The following is a 16,177-nucleotide window of genomic DNA, read 5'->3' as shown; positions in this document are numbered from 1 at the left end:
CACAGTAGAAGAGCCAGGCATGGACCTTCCCCACATCCCACCACCTATGCAATGAAGGAAAAGCATGTCTCTGTCCACACCAAGCCAGCCAGAACACCCAGAGGGAAGCCATGAAGTCCACGTCATTCAGCAAGCCGTTACTGAAATGCCAATAGGCCAGCCCCGGGCACTCCGAGGTGAGAGAGGCAATCATGGTCACCAAATGATGGTCCGTGAATGGGGTTGGCTGGATATCCGAGAAGTGGGCACCGAAGAGGTGGAACCAAAGCAGAGAGTTGCAGTCCAACAGGGAGTGGTGCGACTGAGCCAAAGGTGAAGGTGGAATTGTCATGCCAGATGTCCACCAGGAAATGATGGTCTGTGATCTCCCTGAGGATATTCATAGCGGCTGGTCTATGCATGGGACCCTAAGTGGTCCCATGCATCTAGGGTATGTTAAAATCCCTTCCCCAGACCAGACACTCACAAGGATCCAAGGAGGCAGGCTGACACCCACTGAAAGAAGCACATCCACTCCGCGCAAGGCCCAGGTGTAGCTGCATGTTAACACTTACAGCAAGTGGAGTTTTAAAAAGCAGAATCTCTTTTATTTTACTTTGCTCCTGGAGCTTTTAGTTTTGACTCCTTAAAGCAGGAGGAAGCTGCCAGTGATAAATCTGTACCATCCAGCATCAACCGTTTTAACAGAAAAGGATCACTGAAAAGCAGCACAGGTGTGGATTCGTACTAGGGCAAAGCTGTGGCTAGCAGTCTTATTTTGTTTAACTGATCAGATGGCACTGCCAAAGTTATGAAACATTACATGCCTCCTCTCCACATGTCAATATTTAAGTAAACATATTTTTTTCTTCACCTAGGAATAAATTTAAAGGTGATAAAGGATTTAGGATCTCGGCATCTCCTCTATATTAATGGAATCCCTAAAATGTATTTAACAGGATGATTAGTGGCTTCCTCAAGGACAGCGTAGGAGACAGAGATTTATATATCTTAGGTACGTCTATGGCCCCATTATCCAAATCATTAACACATTTGTCCTCACGCTGCCCTGTGTGGTAGGGAAGTACTCCTACCACTGGGGAACTGAGGCACAGAGGTTAAATGACATGGCCAAAGTCAAACAGGATGTCTGTGGTGAGCAGGGACTTGAACCCCAGTCACCAGCCAGTGCTCAAACCACTGGACCATTCTACTTCTACAGATATATCGGGTCTGATTTCTTCTTTGACTTGTGTTTGGTGCAAATCAGGCTGGGGTATCTGCACTGAAGGTAGTGGAGTTTAGTACTGTTGTAAAAGTGATTTAAATAAAAGGAGACTCCAACCTGTAAAGCAGAGGCCACAGCACTGCTTTACTCTTCATGTGTCTTGACAGTCTGAAATCTCATTCACATCTTGACACCACTACACAACTGCCCCTGGAAAGGCAGCCCAGCTTCCTACTGGTCAGTCTGTCTGGGAGAAGCAGATCTCAGAGTTTGGACTGCAAATACCTGCTGGAATGTTCCCCTGAAATGTGTGTCATTTACTTATGATAAATAATCTGTTCCATCTTGTATTTAGCTGTGACACTGAGTAAGTTTCCCAGACCTAAAGGAGAGCGCAATGTGGGTTCAAAATTCTGTCTCTCACAATAAATGATATTTCCTAACCCATCTTCTCTCTCTCTCTCTCTTATCCTGGGACTGACTTGGCTACAACAACACTGCAGGCAGGAAACTTGGCATATAATTGTCACAATAACTTCTGCTCCCATATTTTGTGGGGAATTAGTGAGTGGACACCAACTCTGGGCTGTTCGGTGTGTAAGAGAGCACTGTAATTCATAGATGCAGTACACACCTGTCAGTTTTTTCCCATTAAATTTTGACTGCTATGATGTGATGTCTGTACAGAGATGTGCAGATGAATGTCAGTTCTGATGACCTTTTATGGTGTTGCTTGCATGCCCTTTACTTCATAAACTAATTGGTCTTGTTGTCTCTGATTTTATTTGGTAAAGAATAATTGTCTGCTGAAGTGTTGTAACAGTTCTCACACTTGCAGAGTCATTCTTGTAGTATTATAAATAAAGCTGCCTATTGGAGCCTTTGTCTCTGCTTCTTGTTAATTCTACGTTTAGAAATAAAAGTTAGGAAAGGTAAACATAAGGCTTACAGGGTTGGGCACATGAACTTTTGCATAGCTGTTTCAGGACGTGACATGGATATTCATAAAAAACTTAAAGGTCAAATGTTCAGATTCAAGTGCTCAGCTTTATTCAAAAAATTTTTGCACTTAACTATTGTGCGCACAGCTTGTTTTTGTGCATGCTAATCAGCTATTTAAATTGCACAACTAAGTGTCTGCATGCATGTTTACTTTGTGAACATAAATACAAAAGTATGCAGTGGGTGCATAAGCAAATGTTATAGCTGCATCCTGTACTTTTGCAAAAAAAGGTTTTATGCAAAACTGTATTATGTACAAGTTCTATGGGCAGTGGTAAATCATAGCACATATAGGAAAACAGAAAGATAACAACTATTTAAAGAAAAAGCTTAAAAAATAAGACTTTTGTCCACTGTTCCCCTTCTCCACATTAAAAAGTATATATTAAGAGAAGAATCCCACAGCTAAATTTGTAGGAAATTTTTTTTGTTTGGGTTTTAATTATATGTAGGCTTTCTTGTCACATCTGTAGGGTTTTTTTTTCCTCAGTGAATTTGCAATTAAAATGCTTGTTGCAAAACTACAGTGAGAGACTCAGGTTTTTCATGAACAATTAAATTATAGGCCTGTATTCTTTCAGTGGGCTGAAAGAATACAAGCCTATAGGGAACAGGCAGAAGTTTTTCCTAATTGAAGTGAAAAGTGTATTTTATTGTAGAAGAGATTATTGTGTTTGTTCAGAAAATGAAAATCCCCTCCAATTTTTGATTTTTTAATTTAAAAAAAAATAAAAGCATTTCCCTGACCATGAAGCTCAGATGGACTTACCTGTGAACTAGGAAGACTATGTCAGCCACATGGAATAGTGATTTTGCTCTTGCTGAAGAGCTAGAAGCAGTAATAGCTAGATGAAATCACTGTACATCAGCCCCATTCACTGATCTTTTATTACAACAGAATTGGGGTGAGGTTACATTACGGGGAGAGAGAGCCATCAGTTCAGATGTAATACAACCACAGTTGAGAGATTTGATCATGGAAGTATTTTATATCTAAAACATAGTTATGATACAGCAGGTTCTATGAACTTTGGCCAAGGCAGCTACATATCAAATGTTCTAATTGCATTGCCCAGCCAACTCAGGGAAGTTATAGCATTAGGTTGCACAAATAGAGAAATTTGCTCCCTTTTACATAAGTAGTGGAACAATGAATCACACACAGGAAATAAGTTTGTAATATCTGTTATAGTGGCCCTAGTAGAAGCATTTTCCCATGAGCTACTTTCTGGTCCCTACTAACTTTCTATTAGGCAGGTTTGCCCTCTTCTAGGAATTTCCCCCTAGAGTGATTTTTTTTAGGGCTGGCCTTTTAAATTTGATAGAGCTGCACACCTAAAGTGACCATTTTACAGATAGCAGCTGCTTGCTGCATTTTTCTGACTTCTCTCTGGTAAGAACTCCCAGCTCCTGTCAGGGCTTCCCTTCCTTATTCCAGAAAAGATGGTATATTCCAACAATTCCTAAAAAATGATATTAACAGCTTAATATTTAAGATAGCTAATGATTTGAAACGATCCCCTTTGGATTACAGTAGAAAATCTTTTACTAGTTCACACCTTTTTTCCCCCCTAATCACCCCCACATCTTTCCCTTTTCTCTTAGCAAAGAGAAGTAGCAGAATGCAGCAGGGAGCTTCCACGAGAGACTAAAAAGCATACTGAAGTTAATTTAACAGCATATGGTCAAATATTATCCTATATGATTGATTAAAACTCCACTGCCATTGTCAAAATGAACAAACTGCACCTTCTGATACATAGTCCTTGCTTTTGGATGTTTGTTCACTTGCCCATTCACAATAGTCAGTAGCTGACAACAGATCTGTAACTAGTGAAATTCTGCTATGCTTTTAATTGGATCTCTCTCTCTCTCTCTCTCTCTCGTATTTACATGGCTTCATTACTGTAATATGAGTGGCTGACAACCTAGGATTTATTTATCCTCACAAAGGGCAGCACTATTATCCCAGTTTACAGATGGAGATTTGAGGCACAGAGAGCCTTTTTAAATATTGGCACCATATTAGCTTTCTTCTGCAACATGCTAAGTGTTCCAATACTTACTGAAAATCAACAATTTTGGATGCAAGTCATCTGGACTTGCTGACTTTAAAAATATTTAACTTTACGAGATGCTTTTTTAACATATTAGTGAAACGGAAAGAGTGTCATCATCATCTGATGAGACTACATCATTTGTTTTTCCCAAATACAGTATAGAAATATTAATTGAACATTTCTGCCTTCTCTACATTATTGATAATTCTACCCTTTCCATCTAGTAATGGACCAATAGCATATTAGGATTCTCTTTGTTCCTATATACTTCAAAAACACTTTTTTATTGTCCTTATTTCTGGTAGCCATAGATGTGTCTCTCTGCTTCCCTTATCAATTTTCTACAATTCTTAACTTACGTCCCCTTTGCAATGTCTTTTTTTAAATACTTTTAAAAGCTATCTTCATTTTCCTTCTAAACCAGGGTGGGGTTTTTAATCAATACAGCTTTCTTCCTCAGTTGTGGCTTTTGGGGTATTTAGTGAAGTGTTCTTAAATAATTCCCTATTACAATTCACATTTTTCTGTTAAACTCTTCCCTCCCAGCTGATATGGCTCATAATTGTTTTCACTTTTGTGAAACTGGCCATTTTTTAAAGTACCAAGTGCATATATTGATGGTCTGGACTTTATTCTGTTTGCACATTATAAATGTGATCAAGTCATGATCACTTGTATCTAAGCTACTATTTAATTTTTAGGTCCATGATCAGTTCTTTATCTTTCAGGTCTAGGGCTAATATAGAATTCCCCTGTGTTGACTGACTGCAATACTTTGGAGTTAGGAAATTGTCTTCGATAATATTTGGAAAGTCCAATGATGTTTTAGCACTGGTAGCATTAGACCTCCAGTATATGTCACTCACTCTGAAATCTCCCATGAGCACCTGGCTTTTTTCCCCTATACATTATAGATAAATGCATAAGGAGCTGACCATCTTGTTCCCTAGTGTGATTTGGTGGTCTGTAGCAGACACTAACTGATAGCCCATTTTATGCTTTATCAATTAGGACGTTGACCCATAAACACTCAGGATCCTTTCATTCTGAGCAGGAAACCTCATTAGAAGGGGAGGAGAAAGAGAGTTGGAAGCTTGCAGTATAATAGGCATAATAGTTCTATGCATAAGTTTAACTGTGGGCATGGACACCAAGAAACATCATTACAATTTTAGAATTCTGTCCCCGTCCTGTTCCCTTTACGTTCTGCTTATTGTGAAGTCTAAAAGACTGTGTTGAGATGTCAGTTGTAATGACCTTTTATTATGCTGCAGTACTAATACACCCTTTTCTTTGTAAATGAATTGGTCTTGTTCTCTTTGATATGTATATATTTTAAAAGAATAATTACCTGCAGTTGTATTGTAGCAGTTCTTTCCACTGCAGGGCCATTATTGGTGTACTAATTTAAATGAAACTGCCTGGTTGAGCCTTTGTTCATACCCACATGTTTCTTTTTAAAATTTAATGTGAGCCTGCAGAAGAAAAATAGGAGGTCTCGCATTTATATAAAAAAGAATCAAGTAAAGTTTCTCATGTTGGACATAAAGTGCAAGAATTCAGCAGTTGAAAAGTGAACACTTTTTTTGGCACCAAATTAGTGACCAGTAGAGAAGGAAAACATATTGATTAGTTCATAGAATGGGTTTTCTAATAACTATTTTTGAAGAGCAAAGGAATTATTATTAGTACATAAGGATATTGTAATCTGAGAAATTTATATCACATGAATCTCTTGTGGCCAGGCATGAGTTTTTGTTCATTATTCATTTGCTGCTTTCATCAAGGTAACAGAAATAATATGGTGAGTACTTGAAGTGAGCTGAAGAGGAGGGGCGACGAAGAATTTTTTTTAAGGTCCGGATTCTTCTCAAGAAAGAAGTACAAAGTTTTAGAAGCATCCTTGCTGTAATTTAGACATTCCTCTGAGCTTTCTCTAACTCTTCTCAGGCAAGGATTTCACCTGTCTATGATAGTCTGGGGGGATGGAAGCTGCACAGGTTTGCTTCTACGAAGATTACATTTTCACAGGAGTGGGGCCTGAATCTACTCTTGCTTACGCCGTTGTGAATCAGGAGCTGTTCTAATCAAGCCAATTTGTGGAATTGCACTGGTTTAATGGGGTGGCAAAGTTTTGAGGGTCCATATATACTACAGTTGGGAACGTGCTTCCCAGCTTGGGTAGACAGATATGTACTAGCTCCACTCCAGTAAGTGCACTAAAAATAGCCACCCAAATACAAACCCAAGGGGTAGGGCCGGTTTACACTCAGGTGGTTAGCCCATGCTGCCATGTGTGTCACAATCTTCATGGCAGTGTACACACATCATTAGGGTTGGCAATACTGAAGTTAATCTTTTAAAATATATTTATCTCTTTTATATCAAAAGTGCAGTATAAATTATTCTAATTCTTTGCATGGCATCTTGAGTGCCTAATCCCTGTTTTCTACACGTGCAACATGAGAAGGCTACTCAAAAAATAGTAAGTCATAAAACTTTAGTTGCTTCAATAATACTTGGAAGCTGCTTTAAATTCATTTATTTTCTGCTGTACCATTACAAAACTTATCTCATTGAAGAGACTGTTATCTCCTGACAGTTAACAATTGTCCATCAATTGCAATGTAGTTGGATATGCTCTGTTAGGTTTGTAGCGTGAATTAGGAATCATTGCCATTAATGCACATTTAATTGCAGTACCTTCTGAAACGAGACACCATATTAAATATGAATCATGAAAAATGTTTTCTATAAGTATTCTTGATCAAGAAAGAGTTGGTTTTTCCACTGTTTAAACTTCATTTCATGCCTTGACATGACAAGTAAAGCAGGTCCTTTATTCTGTGCTCCTCTGGTTATGGGAAAATAATTGCAGTTTCACAGGGGCGACATAAGCCATCTACAAATCTTTCCTTTTACTAACAACTCCTCCTCTGCAACAGTCATAGTGTTTCCCATTGCACCAAGGAAAAAAAATCAGACCCTTGTCACAAGGAAGTTAAATATTAAAGTTGAAGGTGCTTTAGGAAGGAATTGTATTTCTAAATACTTCTTTGCAGAGGATTCTAGTCTTAAAATTTCATCTTATACATGTCACTGTTAAAAGGCTCAGTCTCAATGTGTGGTGTTTTTTTTTCTTACTGAGGTATTTTGGATTCTCTTCTGCACTGTAAATCAAATGAACCATCCCTTCAAGAAGACAGTGATTCAGTGGATAGGGCATGGGATTGGGGGTCAGGAGACCTTTTGGTTCTATGCCTGGCTCTCAGTGATGTGAAACAACCTGAAGCAAGTCATTTCACATCTCCGTTCCCCAACTATTAGAAGAGGTTACTGGTGTTCCTTTCTTTCCTCCGCCCTTTGTCTTGTCTATAGAACTGGTCAAAATCATGTTGTCAAACCATTTTATTGGCCCCCCCCCAAAATTGCTTTTCAACCAAATTGAAACTTTTCATGAAATGTATGTTTGTTTGTTTGGTAGGAACTTTCCAATTATTTTTAAATGGGGGAGGGGGACCAACATTCCTCCCCACTCTTTCTCTCCCTTTTCCAGTAGAAAAAGGGGAAAGGGAGAACAAGCCATGCGCGTGGGGGGAGGATTATTTTTGTAGCCATGGGTTTTGTTTTGTGTGTGTGTGTGTGTGTGTTTTTAAAACCTGAAATTCCACAAAGTGATGGCCCATCACTTGTCATGTGACCTCCCTGGGTGGATTGTAAGTAATGGGGATTGGACCTAGAACGTCTGAATCCAAAAGAATGATCTCTTCTGCCTGAAATAATTCAGGTCTGTTAGCTCAAAACCAGCAGCAGACTCAGATCTGTGTGGTCCAGTCAGCAGATTGGGACAGAGAGCCACTCTTGGGTAAACATGGGTCACTTTAGAACTAATGTAGCTCCTGAAAAGGAGCAGTTTTGATAAGAGAACAGCTCCTCAACTGGGCAGAGGTGGACAGAAACAAAATAAACACAAAAAAACCTGTGAATAATGTTTAACTATGCGGATAAGATTAAAAGTCAATGGAAGATTTGGCTTATGCATTTAGGATTTAAGAGCAATTCTGCACTGGAGTCAATGTGAGTTTTGCCACTAACTTAAGCAGGAGCAGGCTGTCAACCTGTGAATAGAATGCCAAAATATGTTACATAATGAGTCACCACCTCCAGAGCTCTGTAGAAAAAGCATACATCATTGGACAGAGCAATAGAGAGGGAAGGAGAATCACTTTTTTCCCCTGAGGTGGGGAGCATGTATACTGTTTTTCTATCTTGCACAAAAATGTAGAGCAATGCTCATCACTGGCAAACATGGTTTTAACTCAGGAAATGGAAAAGTTTTTTTGCAAAGATGGTAAATCTTAACTCTAACTCTAGGCAAACGTTGTGATTTGGATAGAATTTTAGCCTGACACCCTTCCCAAGCAGAAATAATGTCCCATTCATGTGATCCTGTGGAAACTTCAGTCTTCATGTGTGAAATTGAGCCTTTCAAGTAGCTCTAATGCTGAATTAAGGATGGCATGAAAACAACCTTAACTTGGATACCCCTTGCCCTTGAACTATTTAAGCCAGACTCTTCCTGTTGCTGTTCTCAATGATCAGATCATTAATACTCTGTCTCTGTACACAAGAAGCATTGAAAAAAGGGCTCAATCCTGGAGTCCCTCTACTCGGGTTTAATTCCCAGTAAAATCAATAGGAGTTTTGCCTAAGTGAGAAGTGTAGAACTGAGTATTATTGTAATAGTCCCTACTTCCGTGAATTTTAATCATTATGTGCTGTTGGTATAACAGGCTTAACTGGAATTTATTATGAAAGATTAACACAGCACAAGACAGACAAACATTTTACATACCAAAATAGTCTGGGGAGCAGACAGCAGGATTGGATGGTTCCAAATAGGATTGCATCCCTTTATATACTATGTGTGTTTACAGAAAAGAAACCAAGAAAATCACCTCTTGACCTGTGGAACTCATTTCATGGTATCTGATTTACATAACTGATGAGCTAAAGACACCTGTTCAGCAATCCATTATTTTATCAATCACAAAAGATATCTTCAACCAAGTCATTATGACAAAACCATCTGTTAGAGTAGTTCCTGATAAGCTAAAAACCTTTCTTGATAAATCATTATCTTATTGATCACAGGAAACAACTGCTCCTTATCAGTTATCTGTCTTGCCATTTGGATGCATTTCCTAAGGATCAGTGAGTTAAAGTAACAGGACACACAATCCTCTATTAACATGCTAAGGTCCAGCTAAAATTAAGCTTATTGATAACACATTAGGGTCAGGTGAAGTTCAGCTTTAATACAAAGAACTATAAACACAAGATATGATAGGACTTTGGCTCACCTACAAAGAATAAAAGGTTGATGGAAGTTTGCTTCATTTGCTAACATAGAATCATAGGGCTAGAAGAAACCGCAAGGATCATCTAGTCTATTCCCTTGCCAAGATGCAGGATTTGTTGTGTTGAAACCATCCAAGACAGATGGCTATCCAGCTTCCAGTGTTGCTAATAGGACTGGTAGCCCTAGCTTGCAAATATATACTGTAATTATCATAGGAGATTTTCTATTCTGTTACTGGAATGTTCTAGTCTGATGCTAGGCACAAAGACAGTTAATACTTAGAGACAAGACCCAGGAGGTTCTAACAAATAGAGCTTTATTACAGCCTCTTAGAGACCACCTTGCTTGCATGCCAACTGGGACCAATCAGTGCTGCCCCCTGTTGTGTGCCACTACCAGTTCTCTTAAACGCACAACCCACAATTGTTTATATCAACATGACTCCACTGATTTATGCCAATTACTCCTGGGGGAATTGTGCACCACAAAATTAAAATTTCTGCACATAATATTTTAAAATTCTGCATATTTTATTTGTCAGAATAACACAATATAGTGACTCGGACTTCCATTGTGAGCCTGTTCCCCAGCTGGAAAAACTGGAAAAAGGAAGCATTTTGGTGGAAATCACAAATTCTGAGTGATTTCTTTTATATTTGTCTAGTTTTACAACAGGTTATATAAAAAGCACTAGCAAAGTCAGTACAAACAAATTTCATACAGACAATGATTTCTTTATACTGCTCTATATACGAGACACAGAAATGTAAGTACAATATTTTATATTCCAATTGATTTATTTTATAACTATATGGTAAAAATGATATTAAGCAATTTTCAGTAATGGTGTGCTGTGACACTTCTGTATTTTTATGTTTGAATTTGTAGGCAAGTCGTTTTTAAGTGAGGTGAAACTTGGGGATATGCAAGACAAATCAGACTCCTGAAAGGGGTACAGTAGTAGGGGAAAGATTGAGAACTACTAATCTAGCCAGTACACACCCTTAATATTGCCTCTTCATAATCTAACAGTGGTTACTCATAAGTAAGGCTGTGAGGCAGACCTAGTCTGGAGAGAAAATCACAAGAGCAGTGGAAAGATGGTTCCCAAAAGAAGGCTGTCACTTACCATAAGAGATCAGAAATACACTTGAAACGTGTCACTATTATGGCTCGGCCTACCTCAGCAAGCACTTTCCTCAATACGAACCTGATCTAGCTCCCTGCGTGGAGAACTTTAGTCCATTGAATCACATTCTGCTTCTCTCAATTATGTGTATGACTACAGCTAGTTAGAGAATTGGGGAAAGGAAGGGGAATTTCATTATTTTTTTTCCTCCCCTTCCATTTTGTGTAGAAATTACCTTTTAACACTTCCACCATCAGCTGCAGCTTTATAGCTGAGGAGGGAGGGATGAGGGAAAAAATCTGGGGAGGGAAAAAACCCCAAATGCTGGAATTTTTGTATTAGGAAAAAATGTTTTGATAGAATTTATCAGCTCTATGTATGACACTAGATATGTATTAAGGGGATGAGTCTATTATGAATAAATTGATATGCAGACAAACTATGAAATGCAAAAGTTATTTTAACTTCCCCTTTTCCACTAATTTTCCCTAGGTTTGGATCAGGGTTTATCTTTTGTATATTTATGAAATAAGTCTATATAGACATCCTTGTTCCCATACCAACTGTTTACTGATATCTCCCTGATTATATCACTTTAGAAGTTACTAAAATAAGACATCAAAGCTTTATTTTAGTGCATGTCAGTGTGCTCTCAAAGGAGGCATGCTATCTTTTCCCCCCCCCCCCCCCCCCGTCCTGTGGTACTTGTCTTGGAATAATGTAAAATATTACAGATAACTAAATAAAACCTTACACTGAGTGCCCAGGGGGGGAAAAATCAATAACTCTTTCATACAGGCAGAAATGGAATAGGTGCATGTGTTAATATGGAGGTTAGAACTTTATTATATTAGTCCTAAATTAACATTTTGGGAAATGATTTGGCATTGGGGAAGTTGTATTTTCTCCTCTAATGGTATAAAAGAAATACAAGAAACCTACAGGAGGTCAGAATAGATTAACAGTGGTTCCTTCTGGCCTTAAAATCTGAGCCTATAAATAAAGGAGAACTCTCACAATGAATCAATAACTTGAACAAATAGAACATTATTTTGCATACAAATATTTTATTACTGTTTGTTTTACTTGTGACTTGTAACCTTCAGTTTAACTTCTTGATTTGTTCTTCCGGTGAGATTCTAACTCTGGGCTGAATTGTCACTAGTCCTAATGAAACCACACAAAACAGTACATGGGAGTAAGGACTCCCATGCCATTTTGCACAGCCACGTTAAGGGTGATACCATATCGCAGGCCAGGGCTTAGGGGAAATGCAGGGGTTGTGTGCCAGATGCTACACTCCAGAGAGGAGGTGGATATGGACCGGGTTCTGCCTCTGCCTGTAGAAGGGAGGAATATGCTGCAATCACTTAAGAGCTACCACAAAATGCTCCTTGCCCCCTTCCCACCTGGGGAGGATTGTACCTTAGAGGGATGCTTAGAGCACAATGCCTCTCAGTATTCTGGGCTGTGCTGAGCCTAGCTTAGCCCTCCGTGTTTATAATTTCACTGCTTGTTTCTATAGAAGTGATTGGTGATAGCACTAGTCCAGCATTGACTTTCAGTGGCAATAAGTGATGCGGCAGACAGAATTGTAGGAAAAAAAAAATTATTAAGCGTTCTTGGCAGCCAGCACTCCATGCTGAAGCTCTAGAATTTGAGTGCAAGCAAGTCTGTACCGAGCTTTCATTCCAAATCTCCCAGAGCAATACCAGACTGGATCTCTCCTGAAAGCTGACCTTTTTTTACCCAGTTCTGCTTATCATATTACAGTGGCTACTCTGTAGAATTAAACAGAAAGAGACCAAGATTTTCTTCACATTTAAATAGTTTTTGTAATTAAGAAAGCTATTGAAATTACCGAGGATTCAGTTCACTGGTACTGCTGCTAGAGGCTATTAAATTTTTGTCTGTGATGTCCTGGATGTTGAACCCTGGCATGGGAGTCCCCTAGCTAGCTGCCACAGCCTGGCCTCCACCCAATGGCTACTGAAACCACCTGGGTTGAGGAGCTACTAGGGCTAACTCCAGCCAAGGCACCACACATGGGAACTCCTGATTGGAGGATTGCCCAGCTCCACCGATTGTTCCAACTACAGTATTTAAGTCAAGTGGAGGAACAGGAAGTTTGTCTGAGCAACAAGGTGGTTTCCTTTTGTAGCAGTCTTGCATCCGGTTTGTGCCTGCCTCCTGCACCCAACCCCATTCTTGGCTCCTGCCTTATTCCTCCCTTTGCTCCTGTCCCCACCATGCTTTTGATCCTTGCCTCTTCGCCTGCCCTTACACCTCACTGCCAATCCTCAGTGGCCAGTCTTGGTCTGACCCCAGCCTCTGATTTCTGATCTGACTCTGGGTTGACCCTGGGCTCTGGCATTTGACATCAGCTCTGACTCTCTACTTCAATTCCTGGTTCTGAGTCTGGTTTGATCCCTGTCTCTAGTGCTGACCTTTGGCTTTGTTTCCCAACCTGCTCTGCCCACTACACCTGATTACCTACGTCACAGTCCCTAACTGCCTCAAGAAAAGTATTTTTGGCTGTTTTTTGGAAAAATAATTCAGCATTGTCAAGATGTGAGAATAGGAACAAGACTTTCTGCAACACATCCAATTGAGTTTTTCATCAAAATCATTATTGGAATAATCTGTTTACTGAACCTTGTTACTCCTGGAAGAAATTTGCATCACTGCGCATGCACAGAATTCATGTCCCCCACAGATTTCTTTGCTTCCCCACAGAAAAATGACTTTCTGATAGGGAAGCAAAGGGAATCTGCAGGAGCAGTCACGCACCACCCCCGAGCAGTGCAGGTACATTGTTTCAGGGATCCAGAGCAGCCAGCAGAGAGGTAAATCACTATGAGGCTGGGGACACTCCAACCAGTGGCTCCTACTCTGAACTGGGTTCAGCTGCTAGTCCCAGCTGGGCTGGAGGCAGGAGAGGATGGAACTTCCTCTTCCCCTGCCAAGGATGGGACTTCCTCTTCCTCTGCCAGAAACCTCCCTCAGCTCCAGGAAGTTCAGCATCCTCCTCTGCCCCCATCGCTCCTCAGCTGTGGTGGGAGGGCTCACTATATGGAGAGCTGCTCCCCCATCCACCAAATCCCTGTGCACCCGGACCTCCCATACCCAGACACCCTTGCCAAGCCTCACCCCATACACCAAGAACCCCCCTAGCCCTCCATACCCGAACCCCACTCCACTGAACCTCAACCCCTGCATCTGGAGCTCCCCTGCCTCAGGATCCCCACCCCTGCACCCAGACCACCCCCACCGAGCTCCCTTCACTTACCCCCCCCATTGACAAGCCCCATCTCCCCCCTGCACCACACTGAGCCCCCACATCCAGACCCCCCTGCCACTGACCCCCCAACTAGTTGCACCCAGACCCCCACCGCACCAAGCCCCACTCACCCTGCACCCAGACTCCCCGGCTGAGACTCCCACATGCAGACCCCTCTGCTGAGCCCCAACCACATTCACTGGGAAGCCCCTTCAAGTGCTGGGAGTGTGGGTCTGCTAAGGAATGCTCTGCCTATCTGTTCTGTCTGAATTGTAAACAGTTTTGCTGGCCCAGTTATGGTTTTTGGAATTTTCACATAGGATTTTAGTCATTTGGTAAATCACTCTGTGGGTTTCCGATCATAGCAGTAGTTTTAACTTCATCTGCTAGGTCTTCATCATATCTCCATTTATCTTTTTCACTGCTTTGTCTGTTTTCTTGTATCCCCCACCCTTTCTCTTTTTGCACTATTTTGTTGGTCTTATCATTCAGGAGTTTTCCTTTTAGTGCTTTCCATTCCTCACTGAGACACCATGTCTCTTGGCTTATCTCATTCTTGCTCTGTTTATGTTGATATCCAACTGTGACTGCCGCATCTTGAATTACATTCTCTCTAACCTCTGTGCAGCATTCTTTAGGTTCAGTCTATCTCTTGCCTTCCTCATGTTTTGGCAGTGCTTCAAAGCTATTCCTTAGTTAAGATAGAATTTCTCACAATAGTCTTTCATTTTCAGTTTTCATTATTAACCAGAAAGCAGCAAAAAAACAAATAAACAAACAAACAAAAAAAAACCTGTTTTAATTCCAGTTTAGCAACGTGAAGATGGTGGTTAGTCACTGCGGATGGGCTGCTATGCCCTTTCATCTTGGACAGATGACCTGAATCTCTAGCTGATGTAGATGTGGCTGATGTTGGGTGTTTTGTTTTACCATCTGGCAAATTACATGTTTCTTTGTATATGTCTTTAAGGGATCAGGACGCTTAAAACAACTAGGTTGTACAGCAAGGACAGTCCAATAAATCTTTTGCCATTTTGGTTGATGTTTCCTAACCCATGCTTCCCCATTGCTCTTTCCATTCCTTGGTTGTCAAATTCCTACTGCAGTGTTAAAATTGCCTATCACAAGGAGTAAGTCATGTTTTGTCATTCTGTCAATCACCCTCATCTTTATCCTTGTTGCTCTGTTCCTTTTGTTGGAACATAGCACTGTATGATTGACCTATTTAGGAATATCTGGTTTGGAGTCCGTAATATATGATGTGTTGGTTGATGGGTTCCCAACTGATGAATAAGTCTTCCACAAAGTTTGGCCTAATGAGCACTATTCCCTCTGAGTGTGTGTTTGTCACTACAACCTGAATAGATGAGATGTTTCTTCTCCTGCTTGAGGCACTTCATATCCACATCTGTCAATCTGCTCACATTGATACCCAGAATTTCAAGTCCATAATTGTCCATTTCCCTCAAAATTTTTGTTTGAAACCATGTTCTTACTTTCCAATAATTAACTTTGAAGTGTATTGGGTTTTTTTGTTTTTTTGTTTTTTTGTTTTTTTTTTTTACTGCCAGCATCAGACCTTACAAGGTCCTGGCTTTCACCAGAAACCTTCATGCAGCTGGAGGGTTGGTAGCCATTTTTACTGGATTGGTAGCCTGGTTCCATTTCTATAACCAGTGAGGTGTATTGTATTGTGGTGTTTTTTAAATAAAGCTAGGTGGTTAGCCTTGAGCTTTACCCTTCTCACCTTATCCAGGCTTGGGACTGGAAGCCCCATCAAGGTGCACAAGAAAGGGCTTGTATATCATCATGGAACCCTAAAATTCTACATGTCCTACACAAAAGGGAGTGTTTGTTTATTTTGTAAAACAGAAACTTGGTGTTAGTCAGTGGAGTTCTCTTTGGAGGACAGGAAATCCTCTGCTAGACAAATGCAACTTTAAGGCTTCAATAATGTCTATAACATAAATGTAGTGTCTAAGAACTACCAAAGTGCTCTTCTGAGTGAAGGTCCTACTGACATGACATTTTGTGTGTTGGAATCGATCATATAAATTGAGGTTCAGTAACATCTTCTATGGATGGAAAATTTCTGACTCTACTCTTAGTTATGCTTTTTACAAGGCAATGATGTGAT

General features: G+C 40.3%; 1 long non-coding RNA gene across 2 annotated transcripts in view; it reads left to right on the top strand.

Moving 5' to 3' along the window:
* The window catches only part of LOC122460308, a 380,240-nt gene that overhangs the window by 210,212 nt on the left and 153,851 nt on the right, over positions 1-16,177 (top strand). For both annotated transcript variants that reach the window (XR_006281552.1, XR_006281551.1), the window contains exon 3: positions 7,418-7,601. This is a non-coding gene — a long non-coding RNA (uncharacterized LOC122460308). The remainder of the gene's footprint in view (positions 1-7,417; positions 7,602-16,177) is intronic.

Source organism: Dermochelys coriacea, chromosome 5 (assembly GCF_009764565.3).
Source record: "Dermochelys coriacea isolate rDerCor1 chromosome 5, rDerCor1.pri.v4, whole genome shotgun sequence".
NCBI lineage: Eukaryota > Metazoa > Chordata > Testudines > Dermochelyidae > Dermochelys > Dermochelys coriacea.
The sequence above is the reverse complement of the archived record's forward strand: the minus strand, read 5'-3'. Positions and strand labels throughout refer to the sequence as shown.